Source organism: Diadema antillarum, unplaced genomic scaffold (genome assembly GCF_040938485.1).
Source record: "Diadema antillarum isolate AM-2024a unplaced genomic scaffold, OU_Dant_1.0 seq00000234_RagTag, whole genome shotgun sequence".
Lineage (NCBI taxonomy): Eukaryota > Metazoa > Echinodermata > Echinoidea > Diadematoida > Diadematidae > Diadema > Diadema antillarum.
Window position 1 is genome coordinate 889,510 of NW_027271283.1, and position 13,375 is coordinate 902,884.

Sequence of the window (13,375 nt, forward strand, 5' to 3'; positions counted from 1 at the left end):
CAACTCATTCGACGGACGGTGTACGGAGGGCGAGCGCGTACCATCGATCAGATAAAACCTGCCTGGGAGTAGGACTCAGCTCAGAGGATGAATTATCTGGACACTGAACTGTCAGTGGTCCCTCGATGCGGTTGACATGAAGGTAGCATATCAAATCTAAGCTCGCTGACAAGGAGACACTGTCCTCAAGGCGTGTCCTGTCTGGACTGAGGACATTTGAGACCTAAACTTGAAGACATTCTCCGCGAAAAGTAGTGATCACTCGCCTCATGGCACGCGGGGTAAAAGTACGTGGCCATTCGGTACGTGGCCACCCGCTCTCTTCGAGCGTGCGATGCATACTATCGAGGGAAGCTTATTGCGGTCAAGTGGGACGAGGGAATACTCCACTTTCCAATGTTTGCACCTTGATTTCATAAATCTCCAATCTAGAGACTCCGCTTTCGCCACTTCTTGAACTTTAGAAAGGATATAAAAATAAATTCCCCAATAGGGTAAAGTGCCCTTGGACCTGATGCTATTTAAAATGTACGTATACTGTCAACTGCACTGTGCGTCCGCACGCTATTTCAGTATCTACCGTAGATGACTCATTTCGCGGTCTTCCAATCTTTTTTTTCCCCATTAACATTGCTACCCGCTTGCTCGCCGCTCTAGAATGTTAATTGATGTATTCATACGTGCCGGTTGGTATCAAATTTGTTTTCTATCTTGCTCCCCATGAAAGATCAGAATGAATGTTGAGAAAAGCAGGAGCAACAATTAATAATCACTGAAATTATAAGCACAGACATAGACAGTTTTTAAAGATACATTCGTGTGTTGTTGTTTTCTGTTACTGTATTTGTATACTGTTATCCTTTGATCTTTTCCTGTCTTGATTTTGGGCTGCAGCACCCTACTTTTTTTTTCTTTTGTACCTTGAAAATTGAACAAATTACAATCAAAACATCAAGATATCTTGTGGGGTTCGTGTCTGGATTCCTCCCAGATTTTGTTGTCGGTATCTTTCTGGGTTTTTTTTTTCTGGGGGGGGGAGGGGGGGGGGGGGGGTGGGGGTGGGGGTGGGGAGACTCCGTGACCCTACAAAGAAGCAGTAAAGCCGACCAATCAACCTGTCGTCCCCCTGTCTCCCACACTCGCACCTATACCTCGGCCCCTTGTAAATACGTGTTAGAATTTATCCTAATCTTTGAAAATTAAAGATTCGATGAGTGATATGCATGTGAATCTATACCTACATCCATCTATCTGTATATATGTACATAATTTCGATTATTTATATATAGGCCCTATATACATTTGTTTATTTACACATAGATATATATACATATACACATACACACATACATTACACAGACCTTTTTTATGGAGGAGGAGCTGTATAAGGGTGGGGAGGGGGGGGGGGGAGATGAGGGTAATGATCGTGGCTTGGTAATTGGTAAATGGTACCCCCCCCCCCCACTTCGACTGAAAGAATGTCTGAAATAATGAGTTTGTAGCGTTTAGTTCTTTTTCATATTTCAGATTATTTTCTTTGATGAGTCAAAAGTGTTTAAAGGGGGAGGCTAGCAACTGATCAGTGGGAATCAGTAGGAATGCTGGGGGATGATTGTTCCAAACCTTGTGGTATTCATTTCAGAGTAAATTATATATCTATCGTTGTGTGAAAATTATTTGATTCAGAATGGTTTCATATTCAAGTAATGTGCAGTTTAATGTTTCCAGGTTAGCGTGCCTGGTCAGTGACGGGGCATTTATCTGCACATTACTTGAAAATGAGACCATTCTGAAGCAAATAATTTTCACACAACAATAGATATATAATGTACTCTTAAATGAATCCCACAAGGATTGGAACAATCATCCCTCAGCATTCCCACTGATTCCCACTTATCGGTTACTAGCCTTCCCCTTTAAGTGTGGAGGGCTGCAGGCCCCACCATCCCCCTCCCCCCACCCCATTCGGCCCCATGTGTGTGTGTGTGCGCGTGCGCGTATATATGCATGATATAAAAAATATATAAATATATATATATATATATATATATATATGTGTGTGTGTGTGTGTGTGTGTGTGTGTGTGTGTGTGTGTGTGTGTGTATGTTTATGTGTATCACAGACGGGCAAGTAATGCAGCAATAGAATCAAGATTAGATGTTAGCCTGTTATTATACATAATCATTCCGTTGGATCCCTACAGAGCTTTGTTCACTGAATTTGGGACACGGTGCTCACACAAAATACCATCTTCATCGTATATTTGAATTAAATTAAATGCCTGACGAAGTTAATAACGACCATTAAACACAGAAATTCCTCCAGTCCACATAAAAGAAAAAAGACTAAAAAAAAAAAAAGGAGTGATGACATGCATTATTTTTTATCATTTGTGTGCGCACACAGGTGTGCGTGTGTGCAGGTGTATGTTGGTGTGCATGTAAATGCGTGTGACTAATGCCAGGATAGTTTGCTAATAATTGCGCATATTTTTCCTCTGGCAATCCAAACGAAATGATAACACGACAGTAATCCTTACAGAAATAAAACTCTTGTGACTCAGGGTTAACAAACAGCTCCGAAAAGTTTATCAGACTCCCCGCGCTGATGTCCCCAAGCAATTTTATTGTGTTTCTTTAGAAGTCTGTCCTTAACTACATGATGGAAAATACGCAGACTGCATACGTCACAGTAATAAATCGTCAGAAAGTAATCATGTGATTGCAGACGACAGTCATGATATCATAGAATGTGGCAAGAGAATAATGAAATAGTTCGGTGGCTTAACGAGTGGATTGCTCTTTGGTTTATGAAGCCATCCTGCACTCAAATCAAAATTGATGGTTGCAATTCAAAGCCGTCCGATCGTCTTAAACAAATCGTCCACTAGTAGGGACTAGCTAATGGAAAGCCATCGCTAAATTCCTTCTTTCATTCAAAGATTCATCCTTTGTCATGTCTACGTAAACAAACCAGACTTTGGTTTACCGAAGTAGATAATATGCTTTCCTTCTAAATTGAAAGTGATGAGTACAAAGATGACTGGAAACTACACAGAGCCAGGAATATTTTTTTCACTTCAAGATGACAGTTTTCATTGTCTCGGCCAGCGGAGATTAAGGCACATGGCGCTGTTGCACTTCAGTCATGATATCATGATCTTGACAGAAAAAGCTCCCATGATGATAAAGATGGCTGCCATAAACAAGGCAATTATACTAAAAGGTTATTGTCTTGGTTTTCTTCCCTGTCATACCCGCCCCCGCAATATGGGTGATACTGTGTGTGTGTGTGTGTGTATGTGTGTGTGTGTGTGTGTGTGTATGTGTGTGTGTGTGTGTGTGTGTGTGTGTGTGTGTGTGTATGTGTGTGTGTGTGTGTGTGTGTGTACAGTGACATAGTGACAGGACAGTATCATTCTTGCTTACCTGTGTGTCATAGACGTCTTGTAGATGTCCTTTTTTAGAGTCTCGATATCTATTTGTAGGGGCAGGCAAATGAATACAATGAAACACATGAAATACATGAAGTACAGCTTGGTAATATGCCACACTTTTTGCAGAGCATATAGATGCAGGTGTACAATAAAACGAACATGAACAATGAATGACTATGTGACTACAATGTTCCGCTTCTCTCTCTTTCTGTCCGCCTTTCATCCCTTTTCTGTCTTTCCTGCAGACAAAGTTCTATCGTCGTAATGTCAATGGTATGTTTATCAAAGGGTGCAATGTGACTCGTTGCGTTCGGCCGATGCGATTTTCGGAAACGGAAATACCAACCGACGAACCCTGGATATGTGAAGGAAGCAATAAGACGATCTCAACATTCGATGGTTGTCGCTGTTTTCAGCTGATGCTGGAGGCCCCGCCACGGGCTGTCCGTGTTGATGTTACGGTCCGTACGATCTGTGTGCATGTCTTGGAATCGTCTCCATCACATTTCAAAGATATGGAGCGGCTTGCCTAGGGCGCTAGGTCAGGTTACCTGGCTCGCTAGCTCGTTTTCACACTCGTTTTATTTTTTTCTCTCTCTTTCATATCTTCCCTACTTTCCCTTTCCATCTCCTCTCTCTCTCCCTTTCTCTTATCACTTTCATCTCTCTTATCCTCTTTCCTCTATCTCTCTCTTACAATCTTTCTCTACTGTGTTTCTCCTTTTTTGCCCCTCTTTAATGTTATATTCTCTTGTCTTGTTCCCCATAAAATGCAGATATTATTTCAAAGCGTTGACAAGGAGCGTGGTCATTAAAAAATCACGTGCGAATTAATATTTTAAGTGGAGCGGTATTTGTTGCTTTTGTTTATAACAAAAATCAATGTATGGTCTGATTGCAAAACTTATTCAGTTTCAGTTTAATTTCAGTGTACTTTGTCATATTTGTCAAAAAAAAAACCAATACTTTGTTGTAACACAAAATACATAATATTCACCAATCGCATCTACAAAATAAATAAACATAAAAAGTGGACATCACCGTTATTTGCTGATTGCAACTAATCGCTTATCTTCTTATCCTCTGACCATGTGCCCTCATTCATACATGTTTTAAATGTCTAGAATACTTGCTAAAGGTTTCTTCTAAAAACAGCAGCAAAATCCTCAAGATTGTCAAATTCAATCTTGTCAAACTATTCCTCACTGGACGTCATTAGGATGAGATTAAATGTAGTGAGTACTTCTTGAATACAAGAGACGCTTATAATTCCTATACCTCTTAGAAAGGATTCAGATATGTCACTGCACGATGGAAAAAACCCCAACAATTTGTCGTCTTGTTAGAAGAAGATTTCGCGGTTTTATCTCACTGAATTCGAGATTGGTTGATGTGTGATGTTCCGTTCCTTTTTCGTTTGTATGTCATGGTGACGATGGCGTAAAGCAACAGATCAATAATAATGAAGACAAGGGCGTAGCGAGGGGGGGTGTTTTGGGTGTTCAAACACCCCCCTTTGCCAAAATGGGGGTGTTTGAGGTGTTCAAACACCTCCCTTGGGCAAAAGGGAGGTGTTTGAGCTGTTCAACACCCCTCTTCAACAATGTTTAGATGTTAGAAAATGAAACAAAAGCTGTCTTTACCGCTTTTATTTCCGTTTTGAATCCGCCTTTCCTTTCTTTTGTGTTCATTTTCTTTCTCTCTCTCTCTCTTCCCTGCTTTGCTTTCTGGCCGAATCGCGAAGATACATTGCGCATAATGTTCACCGTTTACCGGTATTATACCGTACGCGGTACCGTAAATTGTGTATGATGCATAATATTATGTGTGTGCAATGCATGCTATACCGATTCTGTGACGCGCTTTGTGTATTATCGAAGCATCGACGTTTCTACTTCTTCTCTTCTTTCTTTTCCTCCCTTTTTCTTCATGTTTTTTCTTTTTCTTTTTCTTTTTTTTTTGCGTTTTGGGGGCGACCACACCCATCGTCCCCCTGGCTACACGGGTGTGGTCTGGGTCAGGTTCTCCCATTTGTTTATACACAAAATGCGTCGGTTACTTATCCAATGCTGTTTTGCGCCCTTTTCCATATGCATGGCAGGCGTTTACACCAAAAACGGCGATCTATCCGGTCTTCCCCTCTCCATTATCTTTTGTAAAAGTAATTCATGAAATTGGGGTCTTAAGTCTTAACTATACTGACGCTTCATACATTTATTATTAGTAGTAACATTGGTTATACGAGCACAATTTCGCCGGCGGAGGGGAGGGGAGCTGAACCTTTTGGCTTTTTACCAGATTATCAACTTCCTTATTTTCCCAAAATAAAGTGAGAAAAAACGCTACACAATGCGGTGCCTCAAATTTTGATTTTTTGTTCTTAATAATTGAAGTTAATTTAAGCTAATTTGTGTGTGTGTGTGGGGGGGGGGATCCAGACTATTAACACTAATATAAAAACAAAAGCCTTTAGCTGCCACTTCCATTTCCTGAAAGTGAATAATTTTTATTCCTCCAAAGTTAAGCTACTAGTACTCTGTCTCATGATTTGACCACAAATTTTGAAGATAAAATGATATGCAATAATTTGAATGAGTTTTGATAATATAATTATAAGACCCATTCATATCCGGGTTTTTTTCTTTTCTTCCTTTTTTTTTTTGGGCGGAGGCGCACAAAACTAAAAGTTCCTAATTTTTCCACGATCGACACTCCTAATAGCCCTGTCATGACGTGCCAGTATCAGCAGACCTAAGTTAGTTCTGCTCTGTAGTGTCTGGTGTGGGAATATTTTATTCGCAAATGCAGTGCATCTGTGCAAGATGAAAATGGGAAGTTGTTGCAATGAAAGATTTTTAGTAATGATTCAACTAAGTATCGACTAAGATTTTACACTTAATGTCTAAAATCATTTAATATCAAATCATTTGCATTTAATGCCCCTTTTTGAACACCTCCAATATTACTGGGGGATGCATGTATGTTCTTGAGGGACGCACATTGCACCGTGCATTGCTCCCCCCCCCCCCCCCACACACACACACATCATGGGCGTAAATCCCGGGGGGATGGGGGGATATATCCCCCCCCCCCCCGAAATGGAGGAGGGGGGATGGCCTGTACAATCATTCCCCCCCCCCCCTGAAATTTGAGGGAAAAAATGGAGGAAGCAGAAATGTGATTGCATCAATTTTGGCATAATTATTGCATGACGTTCGTACGCCCGCCTCCAGACAGGTAACAGAGCTGAATAGTCTTGTAGGATAATGTATACATAATTTTCTCAAGCGCTCGCTCGCTTCGCTCGCTCGCAAAGACAGTAATATCGACATAAGGTATGACCCAGACGTTAACAATGTCAAATAGTATAGGCCTATACATTGTAAACATGTAAATCCAAAATTTCACCAAAAGTGTGCACCAGATCGCTTAATTTCAGGTCTGAAAATGCAAGATCTTCCTCGTCTGAGAGGGGGGTATCCCCCTCCCACACCCCCCCCCCATTCGGTCGCTCCGCTCCCTCGCACAGATATTCCAACTCTAAGTCCCTCCCCCACCCACCATCATTACAGAACGATGCCTCTGGAATGATTGCTTTATTGACTTAAATCAAGAAAATAGAAAAATACAATACCTACAGGAAGATAATACCGGTATTATTACATACAAAGAAATGGAAATCCATATTACCATTTCATTGAATATATTTGGGCATTATTCAGGGCTATGCTGCGTTTTTAAAGGGGGGGGGGTCAAAATCACCTGTCAGTCAAGAAGAAAGAAAAATCAAAAGATAAGAGAAGCAACAACAAAAATTCCTCGTTCTTTCAAGGTCTGATTTTCCGCCAAAAGTCGGCTGACAAGCAAAAGAAAAAAAACCCAAACAAAAACAAAAAGTCTTCATATTTTTGCTGCCACTTCCCTCATACTTTATATTTCATGCAAAACAGTGGTACATTCGATCCCTGTTAAGTGTGTGTGTGTGGGGGGGGGGGGGGGGGGGGCGCGCCAAGCTTCCCCCCCCCCCGCATCCGCTCGTAAAAAAGAATAAAAAACTTACCAAAAATAATGGTAATTCAAGGGTTACTAAACTGCTTTCGAAATCGACATGAAAGGGGGATCAAGAAATAAGATATTTTTCTAAGATTTCTTTTAACCATAATTAAAGAGGTACATAACGTGAAACATTGTGCAAAAAGTCTGGAGTCGACAAAATATTGCGATTCAGCATGATTCCTGGTTGGCATTCTGAATATAAGCAGGATGTGCGCAGTGTACTCAGAACATCCGAACGGCAAAAAGAGTCGCTGCAATGTTGCGCAATGTGATGTAGATATACACCTTTGTACCTTACGCTTCGTATATATCAAAGCTAGATCATTAATAATTTTGCAGCGTTGCTTTACATACTAGTCTATATCAAAATGCCTTGCATTGCCAATAACAAGACTTGACCTGGGCTATTTCCTAACTTTTCCATGCATATAAAACACACACACACACAAACACAAACAATAATATTAGAGGATGTTCTAAAGTGCAAATTTTGGATATCCTTCCCCCATTTGGTCACTTCGACGTCCCCTCGCTGGTCATACCTCCCCAAATCATGAACATAAACCGACACCATTGACTACCAGTGGCGGATCCGCCCCCCCCCCTCTCAATTTCCAAAGCGTAAAATATAGCTACAAAAGGCAGTTTTTGGACTGCAAAGAGTCAAAATTTTCAAGCTCACTCGGTCCGCTCGATCGCATTTAATCGCTATGCCATTCTTCTGATGTTGCTGCCAGTAATTGCCAGCAGTTGCGCCCGGTGCGCCCCCCTTATTATAAAGTATAACGGCAGTTTTGAGACTGAAAAATGTCAAAATTTTCAAGCTCACTCGCTCCGCTCGCTCACATTTAGTTGTTATGCTATTCTCCTGATGTCACAGCCAGTTATTGACAGCAGTTGCGCCCGTTGCATCCCCCCCCTTAATTTCCAAAGCCAAAAAAGTATAGCTACAAACGGCAGTTTTGGGACTGTAAAATATCAAAATTTTCAAGCTCACTCGCATTTAATCGCTATGCCATTCTGCTGATGTTGGTACCAGTAATTGCCAGCAGTTGCGCCCGGTGCGCCCCCCCTTAATTTCCAAAGTGAAAAATACAGCTACACAAACGGCAGTTTTGGGACTGTAAAATGTCCAAATTTGGAGGCTCACTCGCTGCGCTCGCTCGCATATTCTTTAGTCTTTAAATTATTCTCCTAATGTTGCTGCCAGTAATTGCCAGCAGTTGCACCCGGTGCCCCCCCCCCCTTAATTTCCAAAGCGAAAAAATATAGCTACAACCGGCAGTTTTGGGACTGTAAAATGTCAAAATTTTCAAGCTCTCTCGCTTCGCTCGCTCGCATAATAATCGTTATGCCATTCTCCTGATGTCGCTGCCAGTAATTGCCAGCAGTTGCGTCCGGTGCGCCTCCTAATTTCCAGAGCGAAAAAATATAGCTACACAAACGGCAGTTTTGGGACAGTAAAATGTCAAAATTTTCATGCTCGCTCGCTCCGCTCGCTCGCATTAATCGTGATGCCATTCTCCCGATGTTGCTGCCTGTGTAAATTGCCAGCAGTTGCGCCCGTTGCGCCCCCTTAATTTCCAAAGCGAAAAAATATAGCTACAACCGGCAGTTTTGGGACTGTAAAATGTTAAAATTTTCAAGCTCGCTCGCTTCGCTCGCTCGCATATAATCGTTATGTCATTCTCCTGATGTCGCTGCCAATAATATGCCAGCAGTTGCGCCCGTTGTGCCCACTTAATTTCCAAAGGGAAAAAATATAGCTACAAGCGGCAGTTTGGGGACTGTAAAATGTCAAAATTTCAAGCTCGCTCGCTCCGCTCGCTCGCATTCATTTTAATTGTTATGCAATTCTCCTGATGTTGCTGCCAGTTGTGCCCCCTTAATTTCCAAAGCGAAAAAATATAGCTACAACCGGCAGTTTTGGGACTGTAAAAATGTTAAAATTTTCAAGCTCGCTCGCTTCGCTCGCTCGCCTAATAATCGTTATGTCATTCTCCTGATGTCGCTGCCAATAATATGCCAGCAGTTGCGCCCGTTGTGCCCCCTTAATTTCCAAAGCGAAAAAATATAGCTACAAGCGGCAGTTTGGGGACTGTAAAATGTCAAAATTTTCAAGCTCGCTCGCTCCGCTCGCTCGCATTCATTTTAATTGTTATGCAATTCTTTTGATGTTGCTGCCAGTAATTTGTCGTTTCACACCGTCATTCCATAATCCATAAGGAAAAAAATGACTGCGCAGTGGAATGTATCACATTCCGTTATGTATTGCAGTCCCAATTACAGTTTCCAGACTGACAGCACACGCACATACTCACACACACACATACACACGCACGCACGCACAAGCATGCATACACACCCTCAAAATTACTTTTCCACGAGGTGCCCCCCCCCCCCCTCCCCTGTCTTGACCAACCCGCCACGGTACGTCACTGGCTGCACCCGTCCGGTTATGGGCTTGTAATCGTGGTGATGGTGACTATCGCCGAACATCCCCCCCCCCCCCCACTCCTCAGCACGGATTTACGCCGTTGCACACACACACACACACACACACACACACTTGTTCAACGTCCGTTGGCAAAAGCATACGGATTTGGGAGCCCACAAACACGACGTAGCAATTTGAGAAACTTCTGCTGCGTCCGGGCTGTGTTTGGGCCACGGATTCACTCCCCGTATGGATGATGCGCGTGCTCTCTACAGCCAACGAGCGCACAACGAATTGACACCGTGCGTCTTTTACGAAAATACATAAAAGACGCCCGGTGTCAGTGAGTTGACCGTAGAGAGCACGCGCCTCACTCAGCTCGATCAATCGAAGCGAAAGATCCTCATGCACCTAAAGTGCCAAGACGTGTCTGCGTGTTCCAAAATCCGTACGGAATCGGTACTCCCCACGTACGGATCTCAAATTTTGCCCACGTTTTTGCACGTTAACAGCGTGCGGGCCACGTACTTACACCTTGCGCAACCGTACGGCCGACGTGCGTTGACGTACTCCCTTCCGGCGGTTGCCACTCCCTCCGTTTTCAGAAAAAACGTGGCGGACGTGGCCTCCGCAAGAAAGGTACGGGCAAAAAAACACGCATTGTGGGTTACCTGGGCAAGCTGTTGCCTTATTGTATTATTCTGCTATGTCTGAATTAATTTGGCTCTTTTTAAATTAATGATCCTTGCGTTGTGTTATTAATTTGAATAAAAATATGCAGTACTCGCTGCTATTAAGGGATTCGGACCAACACTGGCTATCGGGCGAAAGCTCGGTAGTCTAGTGGATATGACGCCTGTCTAGTAATCAGGAGGTCGTTTGTTCGATTCCCATCCGAGTATGTAAAGCCCATGATGTTTTTTTTTATATCATGGCTTACTCAAAACACACTGAGTAATCGGTGTTTATACATGTTGAGAAGGGCGATTTTGTCAATCAGTTGCATTTAATTTGGCTCTTTCAACCACTCCAACCATGTTTAACCCAGTGACTTCCTGGGGTACAACACATTACATCTATAAGTTAAAGCAAAATTCAATGTAACTCTTAAGAAAAAGAATCAAGATAAATTTCCTTCATAACAACAGGGCTCTGGCACTGTAGAGGCGTGGGTTTGCCGCCTTCGACGGCCCTTCTAGTTCATATTGCCAATGAGTCGCATTGGCATAACTACGGGAAGGGGCATGGGGGCACATGTCCCCTCAAATTGGCTGGTCAAAAAACCCAACAAAACATTTACGAAAGTAGGAAAGGAAAAGAAAGGAAAAGAAAAGGAAAGAGAAAGGAAAGAAGAGCAAACAAAAAGAAAGTGGAAGAGAAATACCCGGAAGCGTTCGCTACAAATTCCTTCATGAAATGCCCCCCTGTTCTCAGTATACAAAATTCCAATTTTTCATCGTAAAATCTAGGAACAAGATGGTTTTCAGTAGCGTGATCTGCCATGCCTGAATATCATGATGCTTGGGTAACTATATTCGAATGCGGCATGAAGATGTACTTAATAAAAATCAATAATTGTATTTTGATGACGAATCTACGTTTTAAAGAAAATAAAGTTTCTTGTCGGTCGCTCACTCGCAGAATGGTTACGGACGGCAAGCAAAGTGCCCAAACAGTCATATTCGGCTGATAGCTTGCGGCTGATTATAGCTTAGGTGATGGAATTATCTTATAGGCTTATAGTGAATTTTGGTGACGAAATCACACTTCTATACCGTGAAAAAAGAGAAGTAAAGTTAATGAAATTTCAGATGAGATCACTACGAACACAATACAATACAATAATAATAACGAAAATGATTGATAATAATAATAATTGTAATACAACTGATTATGATGATAATAATAATGATAATAATAATACTAAACAGAATGACAGAAATAGTTAAGATAGATATGAAATAATTAAATCTGACATTTCCTTTTCCTTGTTTCCTGTTAATGTCACTGTCATATATTTGCATGTTTTATTTTTATGTCTACATGTCTCTGTATCTTCTGAATATGTAATTTCCATTGAGTTACATGTAAAGAGAACAAATTCCCATATGGACAATAAACGATGAATTGATTGAATTCACATTATTATCATAATTGTTATTGCCATTATTATTATTATCGTTATCATTACCATTTTTCATGTTTATCGGCAAAACTCCTTTGAGCTTCTTCCCGCTTCCCACCCCCTCTCTCCACCATACTTCCAAAGCGTTCCCGCTTCTCCTGTCAATCAATTATTTTCAGTTAAAATAAAGAATAGATCTAATCTTAAACACCCCCCTCTAAAAAATCCTGGCTACGCCTATGAATGAAGATGTTGATGATAATAATAATAACGAAAATAATAACGATAATAATAACAACAATAACAATTATGATAATAACAATACTAATAGCAATACTACTACTACAACTAGTGATAATGAAATACAATGCGCAACAAAAAGATAATGATATCTCATTTTCGTCGAAAACATTTTGGTTAAAAAAAAAGTAGGCAATCCACAAACATTGACTGTTGTAGGTATTGTCAGACATCAATTTGTGTTTGTTCGCTCACGTCATGTCTTGTGAAATCTTCATTTCGATTGATTTTAGTCTCGGTTTTCCCATGGTCATGCGAAAGGTATAGGGTGCACGTGGAAAAGCAATCTGCACTTACACCATTCCTCCAGATGTCGAGAGATATTAACAAAGAGGTAGATTCAGTACAGGAAACTCGTTTTCTCCCCTTTCTTGATACATGTTTATGGGATCGTTCACACATTATAATATCTGCAAATGAACTCTATATGCGTTTGACTGTTGTTACAATCACAGATATAATGCCTTTGTACCTCTGCATACTCGCCAGCCGATGCCTTGATAAGCTATGATAAAACACTTTTTTTTCGGGGGGGGGGGGGGGATGACGGACCTGAAGGAAAATTGTCAATTGATCTCTGAGAAGAAACCCTGAGTCTATACATGGGTGTGCAATCTTATCATTGCACTGAATAAATATATCTCCATTGTTTTTTATGTTAATTAATTCCCCACACGAAAGCTTTACTTTCTTTCCATGCTTTTATCATTTTCAATCAAAATTCGAAGATTCTTTCTCTACAGGGGAGGGGTATTTCTTACAGAGTGTCCTCTTTGTATCTGGAGTTAATAGGACTCTGCATACGGGACAGCGAGTAAATGGCGACCCAGCGTTCACCCTTCCAAATGGAAGGAATGATTGATAAGTGGCTGAGAAGACGTGACAGAATGTAATTGCTTTGGAGGTGATGAGGGATTTCAGCTAAAAACGATGACGATTGAAAAGCATCGGAATCCAGCGAGGAAGATGTCCCGATTACCAATTGCCATCTACTCAAATTGGACAGTACAATTGTAGAGTC